The 14,419-nt window shown below is 40.7% G+C and overlaps 1 long non-coding RNA gene across 1 annotated transcript in view; it reads right to left on the reverse strand.

The window, feature by feature from the left end:
- Window positions 1-3,119: 3,119 nt before the first annotated feature.
- LOC129052069 (uncharacterized) overlaps window positions 3,120-14,419 on the reverse strand; it is a 48,184-nt gene continuing 36,884 nt past the window's right edge. The window contains exons 2-4 of the long non-coding RNA XR_008516806.2: window positions 4,569-4,603; window positions 3,682-3,897; window positions 3,120-3,365 (exon numbers count right to left, since the gene is read on the reverse strand). This is a non-coding gene — a long non-coding RNA (uncharacterized LOC129052069). The remainder of the gene's footprint in view (window positions 3,366-3,681; window positions 3,898-4,568; window positions 4,604-14,419) is intronic.

The raw sequence follows: 14,419 nt of genomic DNA on the forward strand, positions 1-14,419 counted from the left end.
AATGGATGAATAAATGAATAAATAAAATGGGTTCCACTCTCTCTTCAGCCAACCCCAACAGAACAGAAATAATAGAATAAACTTTCATTCACCTTCAGTACAATGGTGTTCCAAGGTCAATTAAGGTTGAGACTTCTCCCAGAATTATGGGAACCACAATCATGTCATTAAATAGGTGCATTTTCAGATTATTGGCATCTCAGGAAAGCTCAGAACTCCCTTTTCTCCATAGTTCCTCTGCCCCCACCCCTTATACTACCAGACTGTGGGGAGAGAAGTCATTCTAGAGCAATGCTATCCAATAGAAAATTACTGTAAGCTACATATATAATTTTACATCTTCTAGTAGTCATTTTTAAAGAAAAGGAAAAGTAGACAGTGTTTTATGTGTTGAGTCCCAGCAAAAAGTTATGTTGGAGTTCCAATCCCTGATACCTCAGAATGTGATCTTATTTGGAAATACAGTCTTTACAGTCTTTACAAAAGTTATGAAATTAAAGTGAGGACATTAGGGTGGGCCTTAATCCAATATGACTGATGTTCTTATGAAAAGGGAAAATTTGTACACTGAAACCAAAATGCATAGAGGGCAGGTAAGGGGAATAGACACAGAGAGAAGACAGCCTTCTGCAAGCCAAGGAGAGAAGCCTGGACAGATCTTTCCCTCACAGCCCTCCAAGGGAACCCACCCTGCTGACACCTCGATTTTTGACTTCTAGCCTCCAGAATAGTCAGACAATAAATAATCAGTTGTTTAAGCCACCTAGTTTCTGGCACTTGGTTAATGGTAACTCTAACAAACTTACAGCACAAACCCTAACACAGTGACAAGATATTGTAATAATATGTTTTATTTAACCCATTTGATAATATTTAATATATCAAAATTTTATTATTCCACATGAAATCAACATAAAAATAGTTTACATTCTTCCAAATCCAGTGTGGGTTTGACTTTTACAGCACATCTCAATTTGGACTCACCACATCTCAAGTGCTCAGTAACCATGTGCGGCTTGTTCCCCATTGGACAGCACAAGTCTAAGATGAGCTGAGTCATGCAGGGAGGGCCCTGCTCCCCACTCCCCCAAGAAGAATAAGTGCACATCCACTGCCCCAGGGTACTGTACAGTTGGGAGCATCTGGGGACTTTAACTTCATGTCTGAGGATACTACATTTTTTAAAAAAGCATTCCATGTTTTTCCATTCATATGGCTTCTGTTTTTAAAGGTTCATATATTTTGAAACCTGACAATAGGGTGCATTTCCTGCTTGGGCAAATTGACAGATTCAGTGTTATTACTTTCATTATACAAATGCAAACTTTACAAGCAATTTACCATAGAAACTGAGAAAAAGCCCACCTCTTTCCAACTAAAAATACAACAGTCTCTATATAAATATGCACAACCATATGATGAACAATTTCTGGGGCACAGAGCTCCATTTTATTTCCCTAAAAGAAATCAGTGTGGTGGATCTTGAGTGCTATGTGCAGGCACGGATTCCTCATTCACATGCCTACCGCGGGTGGGCAGTGCCTTCATCCTTGGGTTGGCCCTTCAACTCTGACTCTTCTATCTGTTGCATGGCACCAGAGGAAAAGAGCAGAGGGAGAAGACATTTCTCATATTGGTCAACTTTCTTTTTATAGCTTAAAAAATAAGCATCCACAAATAAATATGGTTTATCTTGCCAAATACCTTTTCCAGGAAAAATAAGCACTGCCTAGAAAAGCTGGCACAAACTACTAATAAATGGGAGAGTTCTCCAGGTAGATTCTAGTAGGGGAGATAAAACGGAGTCCTGTAAAATTATGAGGAAAATGGGGGCATGAAAAGTATGAGGCTGTGTTGAGAAAGGCACTGAGGCTGGCATTAGTCTGGGCTCAGGAGGGCCCTCCTCTATCCGTCTGCTTTTCATCTTTTTCCTTATGACTCTGTCCTCTCTTTGGTGTGACATCATCCATTCCCATGGCTTCACTTGCCATATGTATTTCACTGATGGTCTCTAAGCCACTCTCCAGCCTGGACCAAACTCTGAACCTCCAGAACCTTCTTTTTGCCTACTGTCCATCCTCACTCCCGGTTTCTCCAGCAGACCAAACTCCAGGTAGCAACAGCCTCAGCTTTTCCTCCCTAGCTTCTCCTCTTCTTGGCTTTCCTCCTGGCATAATGCACACCATTTATTGCCTGAACGCTAAGGATCACACATGACTCCTTTCTCCTCCTCATTCTCCACCTCCAGTCAGCCCCTGAGCCTCATGCCTGCTGCTGCTTAAAAACCACTTGAATCTCTGCTTCTCTTCAATCACTGGCACTGCACTGCCCACGTCAGGCCAAGCCACTGTCATTTCTCACCTGGACCATGCGGCAGCTTCCTCATGGGAAGCTACTTTCCATGATTCTGTTCCTTCCAGTTTGTCCTCCAAGCTTTAGATGGAGGGATTTCCAAAAGAGGCAGATGCGATTAAGTGCTTCCTGGTTTTCATTCTTCTGTGGTTCCTCATTTGCCTGAGATTAAAGTCTTCATATTCCTGCATGTTCCAGCAGCTGCCCCATCACTTTCCTCTCTCTGTTGGGTTCTACAGTGAATCTGAAGGTGAGGTGCCAAGTGAGCAGCCTGACTCTCCTGGAAAGTTGTTATAAAGGCAAATGCCAGGGTCCGCCATGACTTAGTTAATCTGAACCTTTGGGGCAATGGTCAACATCTGTGTTTTTTAACAAGGCCTCCAGGGGATTCTGGTACATGGTCAAGTTTAAGAACTCTGGCCAACATGGTGAAACCCCATTTTTACAAAAATACAAAACAAAACAAAACAAAACAAAAAAAACACATTAGCCTGGCATGATGGTGGGTGCCTGTAATCCCAGCTACTCGGGAGGCTGAGGCTGGAAAATCACTTGAACCTGGGAGGCGGAGGTTGCAGCGAGCCAAGATTGTGCCATTGCATTCCAGCCCAGGCAACAAGAGCGAAACTCAGTCTCAAACAAACAAACAAACAAAAACAAACAAACAAACTACCAGTGCCCATGCTCAGCCATGTCAAGTAAAAAACACATCAGGACTCAGGAAGGGAGGGACTTCACTGGAAAGGAGCATTATAAGGGTACGGGGAAAGACTATTAGAATAAGAGGAATGCTCCGACCACAAGATCTGCAAGCTTCTCAAGAGTTAGGCAAAGATCGTTTTTCTTTTATGGAGGGTGAGCAAGGTTAGAAAGAGCCTAGTGTGACTCAGAAGTAGGATGGAAGAGTGTGGGATGATGTGACAGTGGTTTCAGAAGTGGCCTCTTCTCAGGAGCTGCTGTTGAAGAAAGTCTGCATGCTGGCTTGGGCTGAGGAAGGACCAAAGTACAGGGACCTGGGGAAAGGAGAGAAAATCTTCAGGTTTTATTAACGGACATTTTGTTACAACTGGTGAGTGAGGACAAACAGTTCAGCTAATCATTTATAAGGCAAAACATAAGAATTTGGAGGGCCTGTGTCTATGCCTAGCCTTGTCACGGGTCATCCTTGAGTCTTCTCTATGTCCTATGGAGAAGGGAAGTTACTTGTAGCAGACTGTTCTGAACACAGAAGACTAAGGGATTACTGAACCTTCGCTGTTGCACAGGAGCAGAGGGTTCAGGTAAAATGTAGCAGTGTCGGTCTCTTGCACCTGCTGTGTCCCCTCTCACCTGTGGCCCTTTACATTTACTCTCCCCTCTGCCTGAAGCACTCCTGCCCAGTTCGCCACTTCTCCTCTTCATTACATGCTCTTGCTCTTCTGGACAGTTCAGGTCCTGGTGTCATTTAGAGTCTGCTCTCCCGTGCCAGACTCTATGTATGTCCACCTTCACTCTGCATCTTCAGCTCTGACCCAGCATCTGACAACTAGATGGAGTCCATAAATACTGGGGAAATGAAGGAAAGTAAAAAGTTTCTTGGAAGTTTTGTCAATTTAAGAAAAGCTCCATGATTATCAACAATAATCCCTCAATAACTTTTTTCTTCTCTGCAGTTAGAAGGCAGCCTGAAGTTTCGCATATTCCCCCTGAGAGCTCCTCCACACTGATCCTGAAATTGCTGTCATTCTACTTATTCACGGGTGTTCTCTTTTTCCAGGCTCAACTACCTGGTGGGGTTTTTGATGTTGCCATTGTTGTTTTATTGTCTTTTTAAACACCTTCTCTTGTTTTCCAGGGCAAGTTAGAGGTGTTAAGTTCCCTAATGTGCTACTAGGCTGCAAATGAAGAATTTGACAGCCCATGGGAGGACCAATTAGAATCAATTATAACATAATTGAACTGCCTTGTATTCCTTGTCAGTATAGAACTCCTTTCTGGAAGGAAGATTGTGCCTTTCTTCACACTATGATAGGGTAGCTGCATGAGTTCACAGGCAATGGTTCTGACCTAAGCAATTCTAGAATAGAGTTTCATGGAGATAGCATGCCTTGTGATATCAGGGCCAGAGAAGCTCAGCTCAAAGAAGCCCTGACTTTCTAATTTCTGCCCTCCACCTCCCAGGTTTTTTTTTCCTTTCTTAAGAAAGCTGCTAAATTCTTACAAAGTATATAAAATACCTCACATGGGCCTCTGGAAAGTCAGGACACTCCACCTGTTGAAGAAGTGAGAAGGAAAGATTGAGTCTGAGGTCACCATCCATTTCCCTCCATTTTCTTCATTATTGGGTGTGAGAGATCAGACAACCATGAGAAGATCAACTCTGTCCACCTTTCCCAATAACCATCCTCTGGAATCTGGCCTTTGGGCCATTGGTGATGGGAGTAGTTGCGTGATGGGAGTAGATGGTTATGGGAGTAGTTGGGCCATTGGTGATGGGAGTAGTCCTTTTTCTTGCTACACCCAGCCTCATCAGTCCTGGGTTGTAGCTTATATGGCTTCCAAAGGCTTCAGTCCATGATTAAGTAATCAGTCTCCCCAGCAGCAGCTGCCTCTATAACGCAGGCTCTTTTCAACTTCCTTTCTTGACTCTTCCTGTTTTTCATTCTTCCTCCCTGGAAATCTATACCCCAATAAAATAAAATAAGGAAAGCCCTCAATTTCACCCTCAGCTTTGTAACGAACCCAGAGAAGACAAATTAAACTTGTGAAAATGGTAAAATGAGAACAGGTTTTGACGTATTTGCATATTTTTGAATACCTTAGCAAATAGTTGAAGAGATCTAGTGACCAGTTCCTGACGCAGGACTCTAAAGCAATAGAAGGAAAACTACTCTATGGCTCCGAATTTTGTGTTGTTTGAATATCCATGACCAGTCACATATCTGTTATATGCCTTCCTAGTTCCATTCAACTTTCTTCTTTACATCCTGGAGCAATTTCCTCCATCACTTACTCTCTATACAGAGTTTGTTTTGGTTTGGATTCCCTCAGAAACAGATCCTGAGATTAGGATGTATGTGCAATTAGTTTGTTCTGGAAGTGATCCAAGGAGACACTTGGATTCAGTGATCCAAGGTAGAGGAGTAGGGAGGTGAGGGGGAGAGAAAAGCAGGGAATAAAAGATATGTCAATGTGGAACCCAATCCTGCTGGGGAAACTTCAGGAAACAATGTAGAACACAATTTGGAATTATCCCACTAGAAGGGCAAGGGGGCTGGGGTATTTACACACCAACTCCTATCAGTTGTATTGGTTGAGAGCTGCTCCTTGGGACAGGTGGGATTAATTCTCTGTCACCTCCAGCCTGCACTGTGTGTAGGCAGAGAGGTTTGGGAAGCCGGAAAGAGTCCCAGGGCATCTGGAAATCAAGCCATTGTTCTCTATGACAGTAAAGCTGATAGGATATTGGTGGAATACAAGAATGCTATCAAGTTTACCTCCCTTAAGTCAAGAGAGCAAAGAGGAGCTCTATGTCTAGTGGTCTCTGGGAGTTCAAGGTTTTAGTAATCATCAATTCTGGCTTCAGAATAAAACCACCTAGGAAACTTCTAAAAAATACTATTGCCCAGACACCTCACCAGAAAACTAATACAAGCGACAAATAAGCATATAAAACAGTATTCAACATCATATGCTATCAAGGAATTGCAAATTAAAACAATAGACTATCACTACATTCCTATTAGAATGGCTGAAGTTCAAAACACTGACCATAACAAATGCTGGTGAAGATGTGGAATAGCAGGAACACTCATTCATTGCTGGCGGGAAAGCAAAATGGTACAGCCACCTTGGAAGAGAGCCTGGCAGTTTCTTACAAACTAAACATAGTCTCACCATATGATCCAGCAATAGTGCTTCTTGGTATTTACCCAAATGAGTTAAAAACATATGTCCACACAAAAACCCCTCCACATAAATGTTTATAGCAGCTTTATCCATAATTGCCAAACGTGGAGGCTTCAATGGAAAATGTCCTTCCATAGTTGAATAGATGAACAAACATACAAATGTGCATCTATATGCATATATGCAATGAAATATTCAGCAATAAAAAGAATGAGCTATCAAGCCATAGAAAGGTATGGAAGAAATGTAAGTGCATACTGCTAAGTGGAAAAGAAAAACTCAGAAAAGCCTACTATATGACATTCTCTAAAGGGTAAAAAGCTACAGGCATCAAAAAGATCAGGGATTTCTAGGAATTTGGAGGAAAGAGTGGAGAGATGAACAGGTGGAACACATGGGGATTATTAGGGCAATGAAATGGTGGATGTATGACATTATGGATTTGGCAAAACCCATAGAACTGTATAACACAAACAGTAAATCTTATTGTAAACTATGCATTTTAGCTAACAATAATGTATCAGTTTTGGCTCACTTGTAACAAATGTACCATGCCAAAACAAAATGAAAATAATAGGGGCAACTGTGTGAAGGTGGGGAGAGAGTATATGAAAACTCTGTGCTTTCTGTTTAATTTTTCTGGAAATCAAAAACTGCCCTAAGAGATAAAGTCTAATTTTATATAGAACATACTCCATAAATTAAAATTTCCAGGGGTGAAAACCAAACACTAGTATCTTTTGCATGAGCCCTGGGAAACCCTAATGTGCAGGGAGAGTTCAGTTGCACTGGGGTAAGTGTACAGAAGAGTTGAATCTCTCCTGGTTGTCTGTGCAAAGGTCTTTCCTTTGGAGGCAGTTGGTCTCAGTAGCATGCTATTTAGGGAACAAGAGAATTTAAAAATTAGTGTAGAATCTGCAATTTTTAATTCTAAGGAGTCCATACATGCAAAACATGTCACATACAGTTATGAATCATTAATAGTTTAACCACTTATTAAAATATATGCCTGTAATTTAATTAAGGTAAAAAATGTAGCCTTTGCTGTTCCAGAGTGCTCCTCCAATCAGTATCACCTGGGAGCTTGTTAGCAATGCTCTTTCCTGGGTTCCCCCTCGTTCTGTGGAATCAGAAACTCAGGGGATGAGGCCCAGGAATCTGGGTGTTGTCAGCCTTTCCAAGTGAAACTTAAGTGCCAATTCGTGAAAGTTGCTGTTTTGAACAGAGGACGAAAGTGTAAAGCAGTGGTTCTAAAACCTGGCTGTACAATAAAATGACCTGGGAAGATTTAAAAAAAACAGCAATGAGAACACATGGACACAGGAAGGGGAACATCACACTCTGGGGACTGTTGTGGGGTGGGGGGAGGGGGGAGGGATAGCATTGGGAGATATACCTAATGCTAGATGACGAGTTGGTGGGTGCAGCGCACCAGCATGGCACATGTATACATATGTAACTTACCCGCACATTGAGCACATGTACCATAAAACCTAAAGTATAATAATAATAATAATAATAATAAAATAAAATAAAATAATAAAAATAAAAAATAAAATAAAAAAAACAGCAATGTTAAACATATAGTGATGTTTAAAAAATATTGACACTTTGGTTCCACTTCCCCAAATTGTGATTTAATTGGTCTGCAGTATGTTTTGGGCACTGGGATTTTCAAAAACTCCCCAAGTGAGTCTAATGCGTAGGCAATCTGAGAAAAACTGGTGCAAAGACAATAACCAGCAAATTCCGGGCCTGCTGTCACCAACAGGTTGATCTCCAAAACTCACTTCCTTGAAACCCTCTCAGGAAACTTCTCCCAACCTGGAATATTTTCATCTTCCCTTGCCTCCATGCTCTCCAATTCATTATTACTAATACCACATTTTTGCCTCTGGTTCTTTTTCTCTTTCATGGTCTTAGGAAATGCAAAGTGCATCATCAGGAAAGTGTTAATAATGCCCATTTATTTTGTGATTCTGCCCCAAAAGACTTTCCTGCAGCCCAGTTATATAGTGCACATTACAAGAACTCACCCTTTAAAGGGAGGTGAATTTAAGCTCTTTAAAGAGAGTTACTGTAATATGCAGTAATGCTAATAAAAAACATTTAAATGGTGCTAGAATATTTTCTTTTGCAAACTTTTATTTTAAGTTCAGGGGTACAGGTGCAAGTTTTTTACTTGTGCCATGAGGGTTTTTGGGTAGATTATTTCATCACCCAGGTATTAAGCTTAGTACACATCAGTTCGTTTTCTTGGGATTCTCCCTCCTCCCACCTTCCATCCTCCAAAAGGCCCCAGTGTGTGTTGTTCCCCTCTATGTGTCCATGTGTTCTCATTGTTTACCTCTCACTTATAAATGAGAACATGGGGTGTTTGGTTTTCTGTTCCTGTGTTAATTTGCTAAGGATAATGACCTCCAGCTCCATCCATATCCCTGCAAAGGACATGATCTCATTCTTTTTCATGGCTGCATATTATTCCATGTTGTATATATACCACATTTTCTTTATCCAGTCTATCATTGATGGGCATTTAGGTTGACTCATGGCTGCATATTATTCCATGTTGTATATATACCACATTTTCTTTATCCAATCTATCATTGATGGGCATTTAGGTTGACTCATGGCTGCATATTATTCCATGTTGTATATATACCACATTTTCTTTATCCAGTCTATCATTGATGGGCATTTAGGTTGATTCCATGTCTTTGCTATTGTGAGTAGTGCTTCAGTGAACATTTGCATGCATGTGTCTTTATAATAGAGCAATTTATATTCCTTTGGGTATATACTCAGTAATGGGATTACTGGATCGACTGGTATTTCTGCCTCCAGGTCTTTGAGGAATTGCCACACTGTCTTCCACAATGGCTGAACTAATTTACATTCCAACCAACAGTGTATAAGTGTTCATTTTTCTTCACAACCTCGCCAGCATCTGTTATTTGACTTTTTATTAGTAGCCATTCTGCCTGGTGTGAGATGGTATCTCATTGTGGTTTTGATTTGCATTTCTCTAATGATTAGTGACGTTGAGCTTTTTTTCCCACATAATTGTTGGCCACATGTATGTCCTCTTTTGTAAAGTGTCTGTTCATGTCCTTTGCTTACTTTTTTATGGAGTTGTTTGCTTTTTTCTTGTAAATTTAAGTTCCTTATACATGCTGGATATTAGACCTTTGTTAGATGCATAGATTACAAAAATTTTCTCCCATTTTGTAGGCTGTCGTTTACTCTGTTGATAGTTGTTTTCACTGTGCAGAAGCTCTTTAGTTTAGTTAGATCCCATTTGTCAATTCTTGCTTTTGTTGCAATTGCTTTTGGCATCTTCGTCATGAAATCTTTGCCCGTGTCTATGTCCTGAATGGTTTTGCCTAGGTTGTCATCCAGGGTTTTTATAGTTTTGGATTTTACACTTAAATCTTTAACCCATTTTGAGTTATTTTTTGTATATGGTGTAAGGAAGAGATCCAGTTTCAGTCTTCTGCATATGGCTAGCCAGTTATCCTAGCACCATTTATTGAATAGGAAATTCTTTCCTGGTTGCTTGTTTTTGTCAGGTTTGTTGAATATCAGATAGTTGTAGGTGTGCAATCTTATTATTGGGTTCTCTATTCTGTTCCATTTGGTCTTTGTATCTTTCTTGTACAGTACCATGATGTTTTGGTTACTGTAGCCCTGTAGTATACATTGAAGTCAGGTAGCATGATGCCTCCAGCTTTATTCTTTTTGTTTAGGATGGCCTTGGCTATTTGGGCTCCTATTTGGTTCCCTATAAATTTTAAAATAGTTTTTTTCTAATCCTATGAAGAATGTCAGTGGTAGTTTAATGCGAATAGCATTGAATCTATAAATTGCTTTGGGCAGTAGGGCCATTTTAACAATGTTTATTCTTCCTATCAATGATCATGGAATGTTTTTCCATTTGTTTGTGTCATCTCTGATTTTTTTGAGCAGTGGTTTGTAGTTCTCCCTGGAGAGATCTTTCACCTCCCTAGTTAGCTGTATTCATAGGTGCTTTATTCTTTTTGTGGCAATTGTGAATGGGAATTCATTCCTGATTTGGCTCTCTGCTTGACTGTTGTTGGTGTATAGGAATGCTAGTGATTATGGCACATTGATTTTGTATCCTGAGACTTTGCTGAAGTTGTTTATCAACTTAAAAAGCTTTTGAGCTGAGATGATGGGGTTATGTCATTTAGATATAGGATCATGTCATCTGCAAACAGGGATAGTTTGACTTTCTCTCTTCCTATTTTAATGCCACTTATTTATTTATCTTGCCTGATTGCCCTGGCCAGAACTTCCAATACTATGTTAAATAGGAGTGGTGAGAGAGGGCATCCTTGTCTTGTGCCGATTTTCAAGAGGATTGCTTCCAGCTTGTGCCCATTCAGTATAACAACACTGTATTTTCTACAAGCTGGAACTGTTCTTATAACATTTCTCTTCTCTTTTTTTCTCCTTCCAAAAATTGATAAGAATAGGGCTTTGGGGTTTTGTGTTCAAGGAGAAAAACTTTACTAGGGATTCCAAAGATGAAGATGATCAGGGAAGAAGAATAGGACCCATAATCTCATAGGAGGCTGTCATGGAAAGAAGAGTTGTTTTGGAGAAGGGGCATGATGGGGATGGATCTCTGAGTCAGATAAAAAAATGAAGTTTTGAGGGTTTTCTGTGTCTGGCAGAGACCCAGGCTGGCTTGCATACAGAAGATGAAGACCCAGGCTGGCTCGCATACGGAAGACGAAGACTCAGGCTGGTTTGCATACCGAAGACAAAGGAATTGACCCTGGTGGCTAAAGGTGGCTGAAAACATGCATCATGGCCTTGAGAGCATTGGAGGGGAATTCTGTCAGCAGTTCCGCTGTCAGTGGGGTAGACCGTGTGTGGAGTGCCTCTGAGTATGTTAGTTCCCTATTGCTTGTAACAAATTGCCATAAATTTAGCAGCATAAAACAACACACAGTTAATATCTCATGGTGGATTCCGTGGGTAGGGAGTCCATTATGGCTCAGTTGAGTGCTCTACCCAGGATCTCACTGGCTGCAGTCAAGATGTCAGCTAACAATAATGCATTAGAATTGGCTCTTTTGTAACAAATGTACCACAGCCAAAGCAAGATGTTATAATAGGGGCAACTCTTCTTTCCAAACAACTCATTTTTCCAAGACAGCCTCCTAAGGGATTCTATTACTCCTAGTAAGTTTTTTTTTCCTTGAACACCAAACCTGAAAGCCCTATTTTTACCAAATTTTGGAAGGAGGAGGGAAAAAGAGAAGAGAAATGTTCTAAGGACAGCTACAGCTTTTAGGAAATACAGTGTTGTGTTCCATTCTGGAGCTTGGGGTCTTCTTCCAAGATCACACGGTGTTTGGCAAAATGCAGTTTCTCCTGGTTTTCTTGCTGCTGTCAGGCGGGTCCACTCTTATCTCCTATGTGCCACCTGCAGTTCTTTGCCACATGATCCTTTTAAAATGTGACAACTGACTTATTCAAGGCAGCAGAATGATCTCTTGTCTCAGAGATAGCTTAGTCCTCCTTTTATGGGCTTTCACCTCATCATTATAGGCCCACCCTGGATTATCTTTCTTTACTCAAAATCAGCTTGCTTGGGATTTGAATTACCTCTGCCAAAATCACTTTACCTTTGCAATATTGTAATGGCTAGACGCAAGTTGCAGATCTCAGCCACACTTAAGAGGAGGAGATTACACGAATGCAGGGATACCAGGAAGTGGTAGTCATTGGGAGTTAGCCTAGGGTCTGTCCCTCACACCGAGGTAATGCAAGGTACAGGCCAGAAATGACATTAGAATTAGGTCACAGGGGAGCATTGGTAAAGTCAATGACCTAGTGGGCCAAAGACCTGGCCCTTTTCCTACATCTTAGCTTCTGAAAGACCCGCAATTCTTGCATGAGGTCAGCAACAGAGAGAGAGGGCCTCAGTAATGATGAGCATTAACAAAAATCATTCAAAACTTGGACATAAGGTAAAAGGTGAAAGGCTGGATTATTCAGTGTCATACAGGAATAAAGAATCCACCCAGGGATTAGGCAATACATGTTGTTTAACTAATTGTTCCCTATGGATTAGAGGTCCCAAACTTAGTGAAGCTACTTTGTATCTTGCAAATTTTTGTTCAGTGTACAGATGCAAATTATTTCTACAGTGGAACAGATAACTCCAAAGGGTATGATTTATCACCCTAGTAGGCATTAACACATTTTGTATCTAACCCAGCAATATCCTAACCTGCCTTTATTACCTCTCCTGTAATAGAGACTTGAATTACAAGTCTTGAATTGCAAAACAGCAACAAGAAAACTATTAGAAACTGAATTTTGCCAAATACCATGTGATCTTGGAAGAAAACTCCACGATCCAGAGCAGAACACAGCCCAGCTGACACCTGGATTGCAGCCTGTGAGGCCCTCAGCAGAGCACCCAACTGAGCCATAATGGACTCCTTGACCCGCAGGAACCATTACAGGTGGTTTCTTTATGAACTCACTATAATAGGTGAGTTAATAAAGGCAGGTTAGGATAAGATTGCTGGGCTGGATTTAACACCATACTGTTTCTCTCAGTAATTAATGAGTTGAATAAATCTTTGACCCATGTTCATTTTATATTTACCTGATAATTATTATTTTATCCTTTTGAAAATTATATTTTAACAATGGGAAGGAATTCTCCATCAACCAGGCAGGAGAATACAGTTTATTTGATTTTGAAAAATAAAGAAAAATTATTTCTTTTTAACCTAATGGAGTAGGGGTACAATTCATCCTCTGCAAAATCCTCTCAAATTCTAAGAGGAAATAAAGTTATTTGCTATGTTCTTTTGAAGGAAGGAAGGAAATAAATCCTCCAATCGCCACATAACTTTTTCCCTGTAGACTTATAAAAGCCTCATCTGTGGTCTGCAGGCTTAAGACAATAAAACTTAACCACCAGGTCTGGTAGTGATTGTAGCCCTGGCAAAACATTGAGACTCAAGTCAAAGATTCATTGTGAGGGTAAAGCATGCAGGTTAGAGCCTCTGTCAGAAATGCTCTGCTGAAAATATCTCAGACTGAGCGCTCGCTGATATGACAGATTTCTAGCTAAATCCTTTCATTTTTTTCAAGCATGGTTTGACCTGATTCTTGGCACATATAGTGTAATCCAATTAAATAAAAATTTAATCTGTTAAATTTATTTATAAATATATATATATATCCTTCATTATGTATAGTTTATTTTATTCGTTTTGTATACATGTGTACACACGTGTGTGTATGCGTGTGCATATACATGTGTTATGGTAATTTTGACTTCATGCTATTTTCATCTCTTACGTTTACTTTACAACATAATGCTTGGATAAGACATGCCACCACTGCATATGGTCCCAAACCTGGCGTTGGATGCCACTTCACAAATGCTTGGTCTGTGTTGCATAACATGTTTTCACAGAAGTTCAGGAAAGAAGTGAGTCTTAGGCTGAGCCCTACTTGGACTTCTGAGTAGACCTTGTGGTGCCACCCAGAGCCCGTTTATAGGGCTGATGCATGCATTGCTCAGCTACCATGGATGTTGCTTCTTAAAGGCATATAGCTGTCCTCCGTTCGTCTCCCTGACAGAATCATCTTAATCAACAGAAGCTGTCTTTCCCAGAAATACTTGGAGATTATTGCCTTTAACCCTCAGAGTTGGGGCAGCCTGGACCCAATGATTGACTGATATCAAGGTGCAGAGCTGGCCCCATTTGATTCATAGGGTGGTCACTTGGTGCCACTCTGGAGCTTTCTGTGGGCCAGACCGAGACTGGATTTTAGCTGACATCACATCCTTACTTGGCTCCTTCACTGTCCTATCCCACATCACTCATCCTCCTTCTCCTCAGAGTGCCCCACCCAACGGTCACTTGCACAAGAATCCCCATCTCAGGCTCTGCATTTGGGGAATGCAGCATAAAACCTTCTGAGACGAAAATCTTCTGAGCTGATTTTCCTACTGCAAGTAATCCCAGAATGTTGACAGTGTATCAAAGGAAGTGCAGTTCCTTTCCTAGTAGTGATACTTCCTGTATTTAAGAGGGTAATAGTATCTTCCATATAACCACATTTCTACCTCTTTAATCCCTGACACTGTCTTATCCATAGACATTTTTGGAAACTAATT

Source organism: Pongo abelii, chromosome 21, assembly GCF_028885655.2.
Source record: "Pongo abelii isolate AG06213 chromosome 21, NHGRI_mPonAbe1-v2.0_pri, whole genome shotgun sequence".
Classification (NCBI taxonomy): Eukaryota; Metazoa; Chordata; class Mammalia; order Primates; family Hominidae; genus Pongo; species Pongo abelii.